This window comes from Palaemon carinicauda, unplaced genomic scaffold, assembly GCF_036898095.1.
Source record: "Palaemon carinicauda isolate YSFRI2023 unplaced genomic scaffold, ASM3689809v2 scaffold155, whole genome shotgun sequence".
Taxonomy (NCBI): domain Eukaryota; kingdom Metazoa; phylum Arthropoda; class Malacostraca; order Decapoda; family Palaemonidae; genus Palaemon; species Palaemon carinicauda.
Window position 1 is genome coordinate 173,575 of NW_027169092.1, and position 20,641 is coordinate 194,215.

The following is a 20,641-nucleotide window of genomic DNA, read 5'->3' on the forward strand; positions in this document are numbered from 1 at the left end:
TTAAAATGTCTTATTATAATTGTTCATTACTTTGATATAGTCTATTTTTTTTCCTTATTTCCTTTCCTCGCTGGGGTATTTTTCCCTGTTGGAGCCCTTGGGCTTATAGCATCTTGCTTTTCAAACTAGGGTTGTAGCTTAAAATGTTTCATTTTAATTGTTCATTACTTATATGCATTTTTTTCCTTATTTTCTTTCCTCGCTGGGCTATTTTTCCCTGTTGGAGCCCTTGGGCTTATAGCATCTTGCTTTTCCAACTAGGGTTGTAGCTTAGCTAATAATAATAATAATAATAATAATAATAATAATAATAATAATAACAACACCTACACTCCAATAACTTGACTTTACAATAATTTCTCATTTGACCAATACCATGTCCGAGACATTACAACATAATTGTAAAGTTTTAAATAGAGATATTTATATTTTGTCGATATAAGTTTTAGGTTCATCAGACGCTAGGAACTTTGGTTTTCAAGATTTAAAACTTTTTTGAGAAAATTTTATACATGACAAATTCGAAGATAATTTGTATTTTTCCTAACCATACAAACCTTAGCTATTTACAAAGGGTATTACTTTTAGCGTAGCTGAAATGGCGAGCCATTAGAATTTAACGAGGGTGTATTACCCCCGCGCTAGTTAGCGGGGGGGTAGGGGAGTGGTAGCTAGCTACCCCTCCTCCCCCTCACACACAGGTGAATACTCACTTTCACTTAGAGGTAGGACTTGTCTTGGGGGACAGGGCTGGCGGGCAAATATGTGTAAATAGCTAAGGTTTGTATGGTTAGGAAAAATACAAATTATCTTCGAATTTGTCATTTGTTCCGTAACCGAAATACAAACCACGCTATTTACAAAGGGTGACTTATCCCTTAGGAAGGGTGGAAAGTCCCCAGCCATACTGGCTTTGGCTTTACCCGGGGACTCAGAATCCGAGTGAGTCGCACTCGAGAAAAGGAGTCCCTGCACCTCACAAGTTCCTTGCACCGCAAGGAACCATGTGGCCTACGTAAGCTTGTGTGTGAAGGAAGAAGTGTGACCCGTCTTAGGCAGTTGACCTGGAGTTCCAGAAGGAACTCTGGGTTAGGACGTTCCCAATACCACCTCGTCAGGGTATGGGGGACGCGACAGTATTGACTCAATACTCGGAACACAAGGAAGCATGGTTTACCTGCAGAGGTTCGAGGTCAGCTATGCAGAGACCAGGATGCTGCTTCCCCGTAGAGGGGATGATGAAGAAAGAAGTAAGGGCCAGACATACTTCTTTCGTTCATGCAGACTAAAACCTGATAACAATGCCCTCAACCTTCTGCTACCTGTCCAAAAAGGAGCCTGAGGTTAGACCAGCTGTTGTGTAGCCACCACAGAGCGATAGAAAACGTATCGAGACTCCTGTGGGTCACGCCCTGCAGGAAGCGGGCTGCGAAGGTCATCAGACGCTTCCAGACTCCAGCTTGTAGCACCTGCGTCACAGAGTAGTATTACTCGAAGGCGAGGGACGTTGCGATGTATCCAACATCGTGCTGTAGGGAGACGTGACGGGGGAGGGTCTGAAGACAGGTCGAGATGAATGTCCTTGAGTCCGGGCTGAAGAGGTGTACTGGTGACTCTCCCCCCATGTCCTCCTTGTGTTCCCAAATCGGCTGCAACTGAGGCCAAACTGCAGCTGTTCCCAGCGCTAACCTCTCGATTCCTGTACTGGCAAGAAAGAGAAGGTCTTGGGACATCAGACACAGAATGGAGACTCAAAATCTTGAATGAATCGGACCGAAGGGTCGGGACCCTCAGATTCTGAGTCTAGCCAACAACTCAGGAGCGAGCCTGAATGTTGCCTTCCCCTCTTCCTTAGAAAGGGGGGGAGTAGTAAGAGACCAAGAAGATTGCTTACACACTGGCCGTGGCCAGAGTGAGCAGAAGACCCAAGGCGGAATACAATCCGAGGCCTGTCGTAAAAGGGTCTTGAGAAGATCTCTTAAAGGACTAAAAGTCCGAGCCATGCTCCAAGTTGGAGGTCTTCCTCCGACTAGGGCAGGGACGATCGTAGCTTCGCATGAGCGAGAATAGATCCAGCGGGCAGGAAAAAGTTATTCCTTTAAGCCTGAAGGTCAGGGAAAGGCTGAGCGACAGGCTTCATTGCCAAGAGCGGAAAGGAGTTTCCTCCCGCCGAAAGGCAATAAGACCGTTATTGCTGGAGAAGAGGCCTCACGGGAAGAGGTATATCTCCCACGGCACCAACCACCTTAGACTCTTCACTTTGCCTGGGAGACCCCTGTGGATGACTATCGCAGATGACGCGACCTCCGTACCGCGACTGTAGCGGGTTGTCTCTTCTAGAGGAGGAAGCGTAGTGTCTCCAGGCATGAAGCCGAAGCGACGCCCCGGTTCGGGAGAGATGTCGCAGTGTGGTTGCTTGAGTAGCCTGCGCCGTGGGAGAAGCTCTCCCGGGAGTTCCGTCAGGGGAAGCAGAGGGTCCAGAAACCGTTCTGCGCATAGTCCCAGTGGAGCTCTCCCATTGAAAGGTTGACAGACAACCTGGTTTTGTTGAGACCCATTGTCCGCAGACAAAAAGGAGGGAAGACGCAGGCGTCGAAGTTGTCCCACCATCACCGGAATGCATCTTGCCAGAGTCTCGGGGTCTGAGACTGGGGGGAAAACTAGCGGAAGCTTGAGGTTCCAAGCTGTCGCGATCAGGTCCCCCAGATCAGCACTTGCTGGTTACCCAAGGTCAAAGACCCCTAGGTACACTCTCTCTATGAGGCTCTGCTTGGATAGTCTGAGAGAAACATTCCCCTGCCTGGAATGAGAGAGCCGATGGTGGAATTGAGAGAATCTCAATCATCCCGGTATCTCTACTGCAAGATGTGAAGGTGTGAAAATGCGTCCCCTGCTGGTTAGCATGAAGTCGACACGCAACGGGGCGACTTGGCAGGAGCGGTAGGACTGAAGAGGGGCCAGACTAAGGCCCTTAAGCCTGCCTGAATGATGGAGAGGTATCCTTCAGGTCTTGACCATAGGCCTGGACCGGAACATGCCCCCCCCCCTTTCCTTTGACGAGTCCGAGAACCGCATCAAGAATGTGGGGAAAGGACGAGAATATCTACTACCATCAAGAGGCTCCATAGGTCAACACCCATTGCAGGTTTAATAGTTCCGCTGGTCCCATAGGGCCAGGGAGTCCGGTTAAACATTGCCTGAAGCCACCGGAACTTGGATCGCCCCACATGGAACTTATCCTGAGGCGACCGTTCGGACTATAAACGGGTCAATGAGGAAAGAAGAACTAGGAAACGTTCCAAGGTAGGGCTGAAAACTCTGCTTGACTGAGAACAGGTACTGCGACTCTCCTCAGTCTTGCCACAGTCAACCGAAAGGAAGGCTCGGAGGATGTGGTAACAGAATCTGGCGTCCCCAGGTGGTCACCCATCCAAGTGCCGACGTTGCTTAACCTCGCTGGACGGACGAGAAGCGGGGTTTCCAACGTGGTAAGGCGGTTGACTCAATATCATGGCCAGATACTCCAGATGTTGAGGCAGAGGAAGAGAAGGCTCCAAGCAAAATACCATGAGCCCACACTCATGGTCAGCATTCGGAAGCTTTTCCCGGCGCTGAAGAAGGTCGAAACCCGAGCCTACCGGAGTTGACCAGCCCTCCAAACAGCAGAGGAGGCGGAAGTCTGCACCTGAGCGGCCAAGAGGAAGGCAGGGAGAGTTCTCTGGGGAAACAAACCTGCTATGCCACGGCGGGATAGCCACACTGCATCATAAGCAGGAATACTTGCAGTTTAGGCTGAATTCAACGAGCACCCTGGAAGATGGATGGAATGGAAACTGAAAGTACCCGTCCTTCCGATCCAGGGTTAAAGGAGTCCTGTCGCCTCGTTACCAGTCTGATCGATTCTGCTGGTCTACGCTGGCCGAAGTTTGTTCGACAAACTTGATCAGGGCTGAGAGGTCGACTATGGACATCCCCTCTCAGATCCTTCCTTACAAGAAAGGATCGACTGAGGGGGCCGGGGGTAAAGCCGTCGATGATCCTAAGGAAGACCTTCGCCTAAGGTATGGATCATTCTGCCCAACCGGGCAACTCTGCTGATGCTATGGCATAGAGGTTCAGAGACACTGAATTCGCTGACAGAGACGGCAGGCGCGATATCCTTGGCTACTCACAGAGATTGTGCGGGAATGGGCATCGGGAAGCTGTCATTCGGATGAGTAACCTTAAGCATCCTCCCAGCGAAAAAACCTGCAATCCTAGAGTTCGTGAACTCCTTTTAGGACTATGCCCCCCCGGGGGAGTCTCCCGTGCCATCTGTTCCTGACAGGAGGAAACTGCAATTGGACACCTTGTCCCAGTTGTCGTAGCCGATAACTTAGGCCGACGTGGTTGAAAGAAAAGGGAGCTGGAGCCCTGCAGAGTCTGGAAGAAAGCGCCTTGGAGGAGTGAAACCGGAAGTCGATTTACTCCGCACAGCAGATGTTTAAGTCTCTGTCCTTGGGCAAAGACAAAACTCTTCTCAAGGATGGAAGGGTGTCTGAGGTCGTTGACCTCCACAGATGAGACACCCGAAGGAAGCCTTCAGTCAGTGCGTCCAGATGGTAAAACATCGAGCTTGTCCGCAAGTAGATACTTAACGACGAAAGGCCAAGGTGCCTGAGCTCGAGAGGAGGAAAGTACCCTTGATCTTCCTGTAGCTTCCTTGAACCAAACCTCGGGCCGTAACCGAGGAGGGAAAGGACCTGGTAAGCTCCCAGAGGAAGAGGTAAGCAGTCACCCCTTGTCCGATGGAGAAATCTTCAACGGAAAGCCCCCCCGCCAAAAATCCTTCCAGGGCGGGAGAAGGGGAGAGTACTCGTGCAGGAGAGGGGACCCTCGAGACCGACCTCTTGGGAACCAACTTCGCCCTGGGGGAAGTCACCACGAAGTCCACTCCTCTCTTTCTCTTCAGCGTAGGAGAGACAGCCGCTGGTTTGTTACCCTGGCCGGTGAGTGCTGGTTTCATAACCCTCATTAACGCCCGTGCCAGCGGATCAAACCATGTCTGCTGCTCCAAGGACACAGAGTCCGAAATCCTCGCTAAGGTGAAAGGGATCGGGCGATCCTTTGGAGAGGACACGACGGTTCCTGCCTGAAAAGAAGGTGGGAAGAATGCTGTACTGACCTGTCTTCATCCTGCACTACCAACCTGTGCTTGGATGGAGGTGATCCCGAGTGCCGCCTAGGAGCACGCGTCCCTGCTGCTACCACCGGCTGTGGAATTCGCCGCGAACTATGGTCGCGCGAGGGCGAACGGTCGCGCAAAGGCGAATGGTCGCGCGGGCGCACAGGCGAGTGGTCGCGCGGGCGCGCAGGCGAGCGGTCGCGCGGGCGCGCCGGCGAGCGATCGCGCGGGCGCGCCGGCGAGCGATCGCGCGGGCGCGCCGGCGAGCGATCGCACGGGCGCGCCGGCGAGCGATCGCGCGGGCGCGCAGGCGAGCGATCGCGCGGGCGCGCAGGCGAGCGATCGCGGAGGCGAGCGATCGCGCGGGCGCGCAGGCGAGCGATCGCGCGGGCGCGCAGGCGAGCGATCGCGGAGGCGAGCGATCGCGCGGGCGCGCAGGCGAGCGATCGCGCGGGCGCGCAGGGGAATGGGCGTGACGGCGAGGGATCGTGCTGCCGCGTAGGTGAAGAAGATCGCTGGCGGTAAGCGATGGCGAGCAGCATGTGTAGGTGAATGATCGCGTGATAGGGTGCGATGGTGATCAGCATCCGCAAGAGGGCGAGCGTTCAGGGTTGTGCGATGAGGAGCAGCATGCGTAAGCGGGCAATCGTTCAGGGTTGTGCGATGGCGAGCAGCATGCGCAGGTGAATGATCGCGTGAAAGGGTGCGATGGTGATCAGCATCTGCAGGAGGGCGATCGTTCAGGGTGGTGCGATGAGGAGCAGCATGCGTAAGCGGCCAATCGTTCAGGGTTGTGCGATGGCGAGCAGCATGCGCAGGTGAATGATCGCGTGAAAGGGTGCGATGGTGATCAGCATCTGCAGGAGGGCGATCGTTCAGGGTTGTGCGATGAGGAGCAGCATGCGTAAGCGGGCAATCGTTCAGGGTTGTGCGATGGCGAGCAGCATGCGCAGGTGAATGATCGCGTGAAAGGGTGCGATGGTGATCAGCATCTGCAGGAGGGCGATCGTTCAGGGTGGTGCGATGAGGAGCAGCATGCGTAAGCGGGCAATCGTTCAGGGTTGTGCGATGGCGAGCAGCATCTGCAGTTGAGGGTCGCGCGATGGCGGTCAGCATCTGCAGTTGAGGGTCGCGCGATGGCGGTCAGCATCTGCAGTTGAGGGTCGCGCGATGGCGGTCAGCAGCTGCCGTTGAGGGTCGCGCGATGGCGGTCAGCATCTGCAGTTGAGGGTCGCGCGATGGCGGTCAGCATCTGCAGTTGAGGGTCGCGCGATGGCGGTCAGCATCTGCAGTTGAGGGTCGCGCGATGGCGATCAGCATCCGCAGTTGAGCTAGTAGCTGGCGAACCATGTTCCTTCAGAAGTGTTGGAGAACGTTGGTGTGCCAGCTGTAACACACGTGGGCGATCTGGAGATCGCTGGCGAGCTGATGATCGCTGGCGAGCTGATGATCGCTGACGAGCTGACGATCGCTGGCGAGCTGATGATCGCTGACGAGCTGATGATCGCTGACGAGCTGATGATCGCTGACGAGCAGAAGGCTACGCGTGGAAGCCTGCGCAAAGAAGAAGAGTCCTTGACCCCGACCTGAACCGAAGTTCTAGATCGCGAGGGCGAACGTGGGCGCACAGGGCACGTAACAGGAACCACAGGGAAGATCATCTTGAAAGCGCTGACGAACAGGAGAGCGCTGACGAACAGAAGGGCGCGCAGGGAAACCCTGACACGCAAGGGAAGAACCCCCGTGGGGGCAACCCTTTGCCCCGAAGGGATCGTTGTCCGCCGGGAGACTGATGTCCGTCGGAAGACCGCTGTCCGTCGGGAAGACCGTTGTCCGTCGGGAAGACCGTTGCCCGTCGGAAGACGAGATTAGACTGCTGTCCATCTGCACCAAGACGGAAGATCGAGAAAAAGAAGTTGTAGGCTGCAAACGGAGATTCAAAAAGGCGCCTCAAGCACCCTTATAGGGAGATGAGAGGCCCTTACGACGAGGCGGACGGAGGGCCTTACGGCGAGGGAGGCCAACAGCAACAGAAGAAACCTCCGAAGAGGAGTCTCTATGAGTGTACTCTCTCGCGAACGAAAGAGAAACACTTCGTGGAAGAGACTGGTCAGCCAGTGACCTAAGAGGGGCAATCCTCCGAAGAGGAGCTCCTGCAGTTGCCCAGCCCCTTGAGCGAAACTGCAGGTGCGACCGCTCAGCACCAAGAGCATAGTCGCACGAAAAAAAGGCAAGAGAAGAACCCCCCAAAAGAGGAAAAGCTCAAGCCTGGACAGGAAAAAACTTCCCTCGGAAGGAAAGTTATCCGCCCAAGGAGGCAAGCCTCCTGACTGTTCTAAAATGAACTGGAGAGCTGTCCGTCGACACGGGAGTACTACCAGTAGAAGGCGACACGCCCCTGACGACAATACAAGGGGGGAGGCAGCAACAGCCGAATCCCCAGGACTCAACCAGACAGCTCACACCGTTGCTATATTACAGAAACGAACTAGATCGGTAACTGTAAAAAAAAATAAAACAAATAATATTAGTACACATTCATTCCCCCGGGAAGGCTCCGAAGAGGAATCCCGAGGAAAAGGAACAAGAATTACACAACAGGCACGTGCCCTCACAACCACTTACACTCGCGGAAGGAGAGCTGTAACCAAAACAGAATTATAACAATTATAATTATGTAACTATGTAATTATGTAATTTAAAAATGAATGAACACTAAAGAAAAAAACGAAAACCCCGAAAGGAATCGTTCTACAAGCTGAAAAATTAACAACTACAATTAGATTCATAAACTAATTGAGACAAAATGTACGGCGTAGCAACCCCACCCACACGGGAAGGAAGCTACAAGGGCGTAGTAAAACATAGTAAAAGGGTGAACGACCTCAAGAGAGAGAGAGAGAGAAAGACCGAAGTCAAACTCGATCGCAACCCATAAAATTAGGCCGTGGTGGCCTAACTGCCGAGGCCTCCACGTAGATATCGTACACTACACACACACATCTGAAAAGGAAACTTACTTATTTCTATACTCAAATATATATACAAACATGAAAACATGTTTACATATATATTGAGTAAAAGAAAAGTAAGCGATTAAGTAAAGACAAAACAGACAATGGCTGCCAAGCGAGGACCAAGACAGACACGTCTGTCACAGTCCGAGCCAAAAGTGAAAGTGGGTATTCACCTGTGTGTGAGGGGGAGGAGGGGTAGCTAGCTACCACTCCCCTACCCCCCCGCTAACTAGCGCGGGGGTAATACACCCTCGTTAAATTCTAATGGCTCGCCATTTCAGCTACGCTAAAAGTAATACCCTTTGTAAATAGCGTGGTTTGTATTTCGGTTACGGAACAAATTAGATTTAAATTTCTATTTACCATAGCCTTTTATATAAAAATCTTATTTATCCTATGTTCTATATAACAATCTTATATTTCAATAAGTTTTCATATAAAAATCTATATTTATCCTATATTTTACATATATTTATTTTATATTTTATTATTAGCTTCAATATAAGTATTTTTACCTCTAGAATTTAATCCGGCCAGCTCTGTCAGAGTCGAGCTTGACTCATGTAAGCTGGTTAAGGTCTTCCCTTTTAATAATAATAATCTAATAAACAAATGATGAATTTTGACTTTCACAAAACAAGAATTGTTTTCAATCAAAGTAATAATATTCGAAATCAATTGAACAATTTCAACTCATTATTTCATGGTTACAAATCATGACTTACTTATGCCCAAATGACTGGAACTTCTCTAAACTCATTTAATTTTAATAAACTGTTGACTTACTTCTGCCCAAACGCCTGGAAGAAGATGGAGGTCACGCCGGCCGACGTGCCGACCCCGTCCTAGAAGTAATCTATGATGCCTTGCTTCAGGTCGCCGATGTCTTCCTCCGAGAAATCTTGCGGATGGATCTGCGGACGTAGAAGAAATCCTTGAGAGAGAATAATGATATATATATCATACATATACCAAGGCACTTCCCCCAATTTTGGGGGTTACCGACATCATACAAATGGAAAAAAAGGGGCCCTTTCCTCTCTACGCTCCTCCCAGCCTGACGAGGGACTCAACCGAGTTCGGCTGGTACTGCTAGGGTGGCACAGCCCACCCTCCCATATTATCCACCACAGATGAAGCTTCATAATGCTGAATCCCCTACTGCTGCTACCTCCGCAGTCATCCAAGGCGATCGGAAGCAGCAGCAGGGCCTACCAGAACTGCGTCACAATCGCTCGCCATTCATTCCTATTTCTAGCACGCTCTCTTGCCTCTCACATCTATCTTCCTATCACCAAGAGCTTTCTTCACTCCATCCATCCACCCAAACCTTGGCCTTCCTCTTGGCAAGGAAAATTATATCAATGAACAGAGAAAGAATGAGATAGATTATCTATTACTTCACCCACGGCTAAATATGAAATATTGCAATGCAAAAATACCCAAAAATTTCTCAGACTTAGAGTAGAGAACTTTTGACTTTAATATAATTCAGAAGCATGGATATATGGAACCTCATCTAGGGCCAGGGCCTGGGAGACCAATTGAGGAGTAAAGTATACTACGAAGTTAAAGTTTAATGAGGTTGAATGAGAACTGCAGTAATAAGAAGGGAACAAATGTTGAGACTTATAAAATGTAGAGTTGCAAGAGGATGAAGGACCCCTGTTAAGTTGAAAGACAATGGACCAGGTTAGGCGCAAACACAATAAACCAAGTTAGGTGCAGAGACAATGCACCAGGTTAGGTGCAAAGACAATACACCAGGTTAGGAGCAAAGACAATACACAGATTTATAGAGGTCACTACTGTCCCCTTACAGCGACGAACTTCAATACAGTACTTTGAGATTTCCCTTTAGCGAGTGGTTTACCCCAAGATTATTCCTGACCCAGATCACTTAGTCAAAAGGGGTCAGGATTGCTTTAATACAAACGGACCCAAACTCCACTGCAAGTTTTAAACCTATCCTCTCCGGCTTTAAAACCGATACACTTCTATACTGACCACAACGGCTACGAGAACATCGTCGTGGGATGCCGTCCTGACGGTGAGCTGTCTCCAAACTCCTTCGTGGGTCAGGGGATCGAACGGTTTGTGCTCCGAGCAGCGAATGTAATCCTGGAATACCTGTTGGAAAATAAAAAGGGGTAAACATCAGTTTGAAAACAAGTACAGTAGCTTCTTACCACTAGGTTCTTGAATAAAATGGATCGCATAGAAAAACATTGGTCAGTTTTTAGTGGGCTTAGAGAAATCATTAAATTTACAGGTAAAGTAATATTTTGGCTACTGCGAGCATCATGTCACAAGCCCCCACTGCGATGGTTGAAAACCGCTAAGTAGATAAATAAACCTATATTCTTTTTTCAATTGCTTAATTTGCCCGTAGCTATAACCCCTTGTGAATAACAATAACCGACACCCACTGACATTTATGGATCTATTATTTCCATGTTGTTTATCCTATACAATTCTAGATTAATTTTTCTTACTATTTTTACTACATCAAAATTTACTAGTTTCCTTATATAATTTTTTTATAATGGACTTAAAATTGATAACTTTCAACTGTTATATATCATGAATATAATTATATAATTGCATGTAGTTAATACCAATATATATACTGCATATATGTATATAATCTTTTTTTAACTTACACATCAGAAACTTGGAGCCTTACCTAAGCTAGTTATAACTCAAAGAACTATGGAAAGAATAATGATGGGAATAACATAAAGAGAAAGAAAGAGCACAACATGGTTACGAGAGCAAACTAAAGTAGAGGGTATTCTAACAAGAAAAAGAAATGGACACGGGCAGGACATTTTAAGAGAATGACATATAATAGATGGACATTAACCCATTAAGGACGAGAATTATCTATTGGTTTTAAAAACACCATATTCACAGAAAATACTTTAATTTGGTCTACTTTCAACATAAAATCATCACCATAAAAAAATTCCTTTCTTAAGTATGATTTATTTGATGGCAGCTTTTGCTGCCACTAGGCACTTGAATGAACAAAATCTTTCTATTCTAGACATAACATATAGATTTTTTAACAAACATAAGTATTTTAAGTATCCCTTTATCATACTTAGTAATTATCATTACTAATCATGCCTTTCATGAAAAGAACTGCAAATTCTATCTGAATTATAGTACATAAAAAATTCAATCACATAGCATATCTTACTGCCACTAGCCACTTTGAATGCACAAAATCTTTGTTTTTGACATACAATATAATTTTACATTAAACCTAAGTATTTCAAACATAACTTCATTATCTCTAATAATTATCATCACTAATCTTGCCTGTTACAATAAAAACTCCAAATTCTTACTGATTCATAATATAAAAGAAAAAAAATACTTGAAAATATTGCATGAGTTGCATATCCACACTATTCTATTTTTCTTGTACGAAGGTTATCCCTATATAGCTTCAAATGATTTCAGTCTGTTGTTCATTATGCACTACTGAGATATTTTATGATAGGGCAACATGCGTTTTGGATGAAGAGGTACAGAACACATATTGCAAATGTATTTTGTGCGTCAAGAACATTCGCGGCATCTTGAGTGACGCTGGTCTCCTTCCTTGGTCCAGTGCTGCTCACCATTGTACAGCACAGAATCCTTTGCAATTCCAGAAGACAGTCTCTTAGGTCCAGGAGATGTACGAGGAGCACCATATTGCTTCATTATGGCAATTTCAAAATGCCAGATGAAGTCTATCAATGGGATTATATTTCCCAGTTTGCGATAAACCATCCTTGAATTGACAACTTGAGCATTGATGCTCCAAGCAAATATTTGTCACCACCATTTTCTTGAACGAATTCGAGTTCTATAGGCCGATGCTTTTTTATCAAATATATCAACACCACCCATCTGTTATTTATACACATGAATGGAATTGGGCATATCAACCTCAATATGCTTTTTCTCAAGTTTGCTCCATCGCCCTGTTTTTTGTACTTGAAGCATTCTTACTTTGAAGCCACAGCAGCTACCTTCCATTTTACTACTGATGTGCTACCAGTAATTGCCTCTTCCATGTACCCACGATATTTTTTTCTTCTCCTTTTCCTTCTTTTCCATTAGTGGGGCACCATGAAGACGATCCTCTCTTAGTGTGCCAGTACCTCCTATTCCTCGATTTGCTAAATTTTCCAGCAATGGTTATGAGGTGAAAAGATTCTCAAACACTGCATGCTGGCCAGCCTGTAAATTGATCTCATTAGACATCTCTACTACGACATTTGGACCTTAGCCCAGTCCTATATCAGGGATTTTAGTGTCAGACCCGCAATAGGGCTCACAATAAAGAAGAGATCCGTCTGAAGTACATGCAGCCTAAACTTTGAAACCAAATCTTACTGGTTTCTCTCTTATAAACTGCTTAGCCCGGTGTTTTCCATAATAAGGGATCATAATTTCATCTCTGCTATGGAATTATTGCTGAAGCTGAAGATTGCTGACTTTATTGACGTGCTGGAAAAGTGGACTTACCTGAAAATTTAGAATGCCTAATAAAGATAAGGTTTTATTGGTCAATATATTTCAGTTCTTCAGTATATCATACAAAAGAGGAGATATAAATCGACAAACATTATTTATGTGATAAACCATCAAAACCATAATCTGAGAATATAGTATAAAAAGAAACATAACTTTTACCTTGTAATATCAGTCGTCGGTCATTTTCATATTGCCAGCAAAATGAAGACTTCTAAGAATTTTATCAAATGTATCTCTCCTAATGCTTTCAGATACCCAGTAATTGAATACATCAGGAGTTTCAGACCAGTACATTCTTCGGTAGGGAAGTTTGTTGTAGCCAGAAAGTATACGAATAGAAAGAAAAATCTTCACATTTTGTGGTGTGATGTGGTCTTTAGAGAGCGACTTTTGTTCTCCATATGTTGTGCTCTGATGATAAAGTTCTTCAATCCATTGTTTAGTCCAGGAAAGATTTATGCAGTCGACATGGTTATTTACTTTTTCTTTCAATTTGTCAATTGCGACGTCTGTGGCAAGAATCCTTCTGGGCAAATGACCAGGATTGCCTGCAACTTCATCATCTGAAGCATCCGGGTCTTGGTCAATGTCTCCATCCGTATCCTTAAAGGGGGGGGGGGGGGATTTACAGAAACATCTACTCATTTATTGCTATGTTTATCCAGAAGGTCATAGATTCCATTCAAAGTAAGTGTGCAGAGAAGATATACATACATACATATATATATATATATATATATATATATATATATATATATATATATATATATATATATACACAGTATATAAATATATATATATATTTTATATATATATATATATATATATATATATATATATATATATATATAAATAGATAAATATATATATACACACACATAGATAGATAGATAGATAGATAGATAGATAGATAGATATATGTATATTTTATATATATATATATATATATATATATATATATATATATATATATATATATATATATATATATGTGTGTGTGTGTGTGTGTGTGTGTGTGTGTGTGTGTATGTGTGTGTTTACCTGCGTATAGACCTATATATCGACATTCACATAGATGTACTATCATTTTTGTAGGAGCACTAATGTTACGTTTACAAGATAAAACATCCGTGAGGATAAAAAATTGCGTCAGTTTTTCTTATAAAACTCCTGTGGAGCTGACTAGCAAACCAAGAATTGAGTTCATTCAACGTTAATTTCTTCTCTCAGTCATGAAACTACGAACTGAATGTACTCTAATAAGATTTTAACCACTATTTGAAAAATAAATGAACTCTATATAAGAAAACGGAAAAAAATGATTACGTTAAAGCCTAGTGGCAGCAAAAGCTGCCATTAAAAATGCTTTTCTCAGTGATGGCGTTGAAAAAAATTGCAGAGATATTTTATGGATAACACACAAAAAAGGAACCTCTAGATCACAGAAACAGAGCAATAATGTTTTGAAATCATTGTAAATTTCATATAGAAAATACCTTTCTTTACAACTAAATGTAGTCCTCTTTTCACCCATCTTAACTTATTCACACTCTAAGCTGAACTGACAGCATTAGGTGAGTTGTAGGGTAATGTGGCCCGGTCAGCAGCAAGAATGAACTTGTTTCAATATGCTCATAATGTAAGATAAGGCTGTAAGACATACAGACGATTCTGGACACTTCAGAATATAGTGGCAGCTTTTGCTGCCGCTAGGCTGTAATGGGTTAAGAATAACAGAATGGGTCTCAAAAGATTGCAAAAGAAGCAGGAGAATTTGATATAAAAATATTTCGCAGACAAAAGCAAATGCGCATCTTAGAACACATGCGAATATCAACTATTGCAAATGTAAATGAAAACATTCGGACCATCTCTACTCAGCACCACCGAGTCTCAAGACTCAAAACATCCAACGTACCTCGGCGACTTTCTTCATAGTATTTGGAATGTGGACTAGATGACCTACTGGTCCGACAGCCAGGCTCCCGGCCTTGTAACTGGAAACTTGGAATCCGACAGTCGGCAAATCGTCTTTGGAGTTGATGCCTAGAAGGTGACATCGAAAAAATTAATAAAGCTGGAAATTGTTCTTAGTTGGGAAAGCAAATTCCCATATCTTCAAGGGAAAAAGGAGAGGTAATAATTAAATAAGTAAATAATAATAACAAAACAAGATCTGAATGCAAAGGGTAATGAGAACTATGAAAAATTTTGTACAAGCATAAAGAACTAACTGAACAACAGTGTCAAGAGATTAATATCTATATCAGGAATAAGAAGTTCAATAGACCTTAAATTCCTGTCCAACAAATTAAGATGAGAATCAGCAGTTGAAGACCAGACAGGATTACAATACTCAAAACAAGGTAGAATGAAAGAATTAAAACACTTCTTCAGAATAGATTGATCACCGAAAGTCTTGAAAGACTTTCTCAATAAGCCTATTTTTTGTGCAATTGAAGAAGACACAGTCCTTGGTTTGAAGTCTAAATTCTTTAATCCCATCCTAGTTTCTGTAATTGTACAGAAATTCAAGGAATGTCGAAGTACTATACAGTCATTTTATTTTATCTAATTGGGACAATCTCTTGAACCATTCTGTGATAATTAACAAACATGGACCGAACCACTGCTTGCTGGGAGAATAGTCTACACTTGAACAGGTGTAAATAAGAAAACAAGTTTCCGGTGTAAATAAGAAAACTAGTTTCCGGTGTAAATACAAAAACAAGTTTCCGGTGTAAATAAGAAAACAAGTTCCCGGTGTAAATAAGAAAACAAATTTATGGTTTAACACATTATCTAATAAACAAACCGACAGAGTACGTTAAGTCCAGAAAGCTTGGGACTCGTAGATTTCGGTGGTCACTGAGCTTCTCAATGGAAACATATAAACAAACAAATTACACATATGGGAATACTTATGATTTACCCATCACAGAGATTAAATGAACTTTTAACGGTGTCATTTCAAAGCTTAATATCTTTACTTTATTAATCTTAAGTAGAAAAACACTATGTTAAAATAGCGGCACGTTAAAATAAGCCACATATGCATCTTCAGTTTTTCAGTATGATATTTTTTCAATTAAAAATTGAATTTTAATGAAATTTCTTATTTCTATACTCGCCTGTACCTCATATTACTTCTTCTCTAGAAGCTTGGTTCACATTGACATTTACCATAAAATCTTTAAACAATCTAAATATTTCCATTTTCTTTTCCTTCCATTATTAAAATAGTACAAACCTTCAACTATTGATGTATGTGATGGATAAGCCCAAAGGCTTAACAGTGAAAAATAGCCCATTGAGGAAAGTAAATAAACTACAACAAAAGTAGTGAACAATTAAAATAAAACTATAAAAACTGTACTGTAACAACATTAAAATAGATCTTTCATATATAAACTAAAAAAAAAAAACTTCCCTGAGCTTAAAATCAAGAACAGTGGCCCGCCATTAACTAACAGGAAAGCAACGAGTAACAGTATCGAGACAGCTACGAGAACCGATCACTTCCCACTGTAGAGGATTCGCCCATCCCGATATTACACTCACGCGTTGAGACGAGTCTAATATTGCCTCTCTTATTAATCTACTGTACTTGAAAATAGTTGGACAAAACCCTTTCTGGGAAGCTCGATACTTGTTCACCTCTCCACTGGTATCATCGCCTCTCCTCATGTATGTGCCAACTTACTCTGGCTCATCAGATAGGAGAAGTCTTTTACATTTTCCAAAAATGACGACTACAAACGGGTGAGAGTTTCTGAAGCTTAAACTAAAAAGTTTTGGATCAATAAAGGGAAACACTTCATGAATGATCACCAGGAGATAGTTTACATAGCAGATAGAGAAAGGTGTTTCGCAATACGATGCTAATTTCTTTGAACAGTCTTAGATATGCGTCAGGTTTCCGGTCAGCCATCCAAGTTAATGGGTCTATGAAGAAAAAACAAGGCTGTACTTGCAAAACTATTGAAATGCTGTGGGTCATCTATTGAAAAAAAAAAAGGACCTTGAACCCAGTGAGATGTTAAGAGACGCAATGGCATTACACTAATTTCGAAACTAAATAATGAAAATCTCACATTCGAAGGCGTCCGATTATTTTCACAGATGTTTCACTAAAGAAAAGAAGCATGAAAATTGATGTGGTCTTCGATGTGTACGTACAAGGAAAAGTCAAGTGAACATACTGAGAGTCTTAATAGTGGTTATCTTATAACATGATCTTTAGAGAATCAACATCAAATTACATGGTCAGTCTTCAAAAACTCCTAAAACTTTCTCAGATTAATCAGCGTCTGTGGAAGCTAAAAAAAAATTTGTCCCTATAGAGAATCAACTTCAAAACTGCCTGATCAGTCTTCAAAGTCCTACAATAGGTAGCCAATGTCTTGCCCAACCTAGCAATTCACAATCTTTTCACCTTCCCTTAGTTTATCTTTCAATATCACTGTAACAAACTAATCCAAAGACCTTATAGCAATGCATCCCTCATCGCAACAATGGCGTGATATCTCACAACTCTTCTTGTCATAAAATACAATAACAAATATTCTTTTCCTATCTTCAGTAAAAGTATGTGGAATGATCTTCCTAATCAGGATGTTAAATTAGTGGAACCACAATTGCAAAGAATGTATCTACTTATTCATATCGAATAGACTGACTTAATGCTGTCTTTATAGTTTATACACGACAGAAAAGAATGTATCTACTTATTTATGTTGAATAGACTGACTTAAAGCTTTCTTTATAGTTTATACAAGAAAGATCTATTTTTATACGTTACCGATCTCAAAACATTTTAATTATTCATTACTTCTCTTTTAGTTTATTCATATCTTTACTTTCCTCACTGGGTAATTTCACCCTGTTGGAACCCTTTGGTAATCATCCTTCTTTTCCAACTAGGGTTGTAGCTTAGCTGGTAATAAAAACATTAATAAACTTTGAAAGAAAACAGACTTTGCATCCATTACCTAACATATCACCTAAGTAAATCTCTACACCATCAAATTGTTAAGGACTCAATAACTTCGAGAAAAGCCAACATTACCTGATCTTCGTACGTGAAGTGAGCGAACGGCGTCACGCTCTTCACCACCCGTTCGTTAATTGGAATTTTGGCGTCCGGGTTGACTCCCTCCAGGAGCTTGGAGTCGGCGGCTCGTTTGGCCTGAACCGGGTCTTCCACGGGTTTTGCGATCTGGAAGAAAAAACTTAATAAATCATTTATATAAATGATTTCAATTGAAATCTCCATGTACAGTTTTTTTTTTTATTTCTAAATGTATTGGATTAAATATCTATGATAGATGAATTAATTACTATTTTAGCAAGACGTAAATTAAGACAGTAAAGAATCAAGAATATATACAATAAATACAGGAGACCTGTAAGAACTTTAATACCATAACAAGAATATGTACTGTACAACAAATAAGGGAAACCTGTAAGATTCCTATAGTTTACAGCACCAGCATTGAGATTAAAACGAGTCTGAAGGGCACTCCAAAATCAAACCATTGTTCTCTAGTCTTGGGTAGTGCCACAGCCTTTGTACCGTGGTCTTCTACTGTCTTGCATTAGAGTCCTCTTGCTTGAGGGTACACCCGGGCATGCTATTCTGTCCTATTTCTTTTCCTCTTTTGTTAAAGTTTGTATAGTTTATATAAGAGATATTTATTTTAATGTTGTTACTCTTCTTAAGATGTTTTATTTTTCTTTGTTTCCTTTCCTCATGGGGATATTTTCCCTGTTGGAGCCCCTGGGCTTATAGCATTCTGCTTTTCCAACTAGGGTTGTACCTTAGAGAGTAATAATAATAATAACAATAATAATTGTACAATTAGGAAACACATTTCACAAATTGGTTACAGCATCGGGAATGAATTCCAAAATACTCTACAGTTTTAACCATTCCTCAAAATAAATAAAGCTATAACCACCAACAACATGAAAGCCCCTTCGGCCACATAGCAATGCGCATTGCCTGCATAAGCAGGGAGTGCATTGCAACATTCCTATATGAACATATAAATAAAAAATGATCAGCTGAGTCTTCACATACACATCCACATATTACAGTAATATACATAAACATTGTTATTACCAGCGAGGTTATATTTTCACCTGGATTTACCCGACTACTTTTTTACGCGTATCTGTGTGTGGGATTACGTTAAATTTCGTGCTTGATTTTCATCAAATTGCAACAACACATAGGCATTATGGCCCAGAAGAACCCCTTACATTTTTTTAGGTGATCCAGATGAAGATCATAATTCTGGTTAACCCTTTTACCCCAAAAGGACGCACTGGTACGTTTCACAAAACCCATCCCTTTACCCCCATGGACATACCGGTACGTCCTTGCAAAAAACTGCTATTTACATTTTTTTTTTTTTTTTGCATATTTTTGATAATTTTTTGAGAAACTTCAGGCTTTTCCAAGAGAATGAGACCAACTTGACCTCTCCATGATGAAAATTAAGGCTGTTGGAGCAATTTAAAAAAAATATACTGCAAAATATGCTTGAAAAAAAATAACCCCTGGGGGTTAAGGGTTGGAAAGTTCCAAATAGCCTGGGGGTAAAAGGGTTAATATTGTTATGTAATAGATTTATTCACGGCCAACATACAAAAGAGGAAACCTTGGACCGAAGACTTATTATCATGCAGTAATGTAGATACACTTACGGCCAACACGAAAAGACGAAATCCTGGTCCGTAGACTTGAGTACAGTAAAGCGTTGACAATCTTCGTTGCCAGAGGTCTGAAATCTACGATTACTGTACTCTTTCTACTCATTATAAGACTCACCGAACACAAGAGGACGCATTTCTTCCACTTGAACTTGTCCAGCACAGTCAGAGCCTTGGTCCTGGACTTCTCGTCGCGGAAAGTCACGTAGGCTCAGTCTTTGTTGGAGCCGGCCGGCTTGATCTTGTGCGCCTTGAGCTGCAAGGTCTCCTTCAGAAGTTTCTTCAGTTGCTGGAAAGATAAATGATTGTTAGCATTGTTTGAGAGCAAAAAGTCTAATTATAGTCGAGTACTGTTTGCAGGCAAAGGTCAAACTATAGTTTAATACTGTTTGCAGGCAAAGGTCAAACTATAGTTTAATACTGTTTGCAGGCAAAGGTCAAATTATAGTTTAATACTGTTTGCAAGCAAAGGTCAAATCATAGTCCAGTACTGCTTGCAAGAAAAGGTCAAGTTATGGTCCAATACTGTTTGCAAGCAAAGGTCAAGTTATAGTCCAGTACTGTTTGCAAGAAAAGGTCAAGTTATGGTCCAATACTGTTTATAAGCAAAGGTCAAATTTTAGTCCAGTACTGTTTGCAAGCAAAGGTCCTGTTATAGTCATTGGGGGTTAAGTTTTCTGCTATTCCTCAACTGTTTATCTAAGTCACCTTATTAAGTGGTATGAATATCAAAGTCCTGTCCTTAAAAAAACGGCATTAGCTGACTGACCCGCTCAATGGACGATAGTTGGCACACGTAAAGGAAGGAACGACCACCAATTCGTCATCTGCTTTTGTCTATTTATTAGTCAAAATAAGTTAGTCAACTACTCACCCCCATAGCATAATATCGAGGCAGCCCCATAAGTTCTATCTTAAAATCCTCGGAGGTGAACTCCGTGTCTCGCTTCGTCTGCGGCGTTTCCCTGGTCTCCACAGACGCTTCCCTTCCAGTGGAGCCGTTCGTGTCATCTTCCTGTATCTTATCGATGTCGCTGTCCGCCTTGAGGATCAGCTCGTCCTCGGCCTTGCCGGTGCCGTTTTCCTCGTCGTAGTCGTCCTCCGCCTCATCCTCCTCGCTGTTCAGGTGATCCTCGAGCTCAATCATGTCTTGGTCATCGACCAAGTTTTCTGAAAGACGAAGTTGAGCTTAGTAAAACAAATACAT

The 20,641-nt window shown here is 43.0% G+C and overlaps 1 pseudogene; it reads right to left on the reverse strand.

Annotated features, from left to right (window-relative positions):
- The window catches only part of LOC137635648 (tRNA (uracil-5-)-methyltransferase homolog A-like), a 50,071-nt pseudogene that overhangs the window by 17,074 nt on the left and 12,356 nt on the right, over positions 1-20,641 (reverse strand).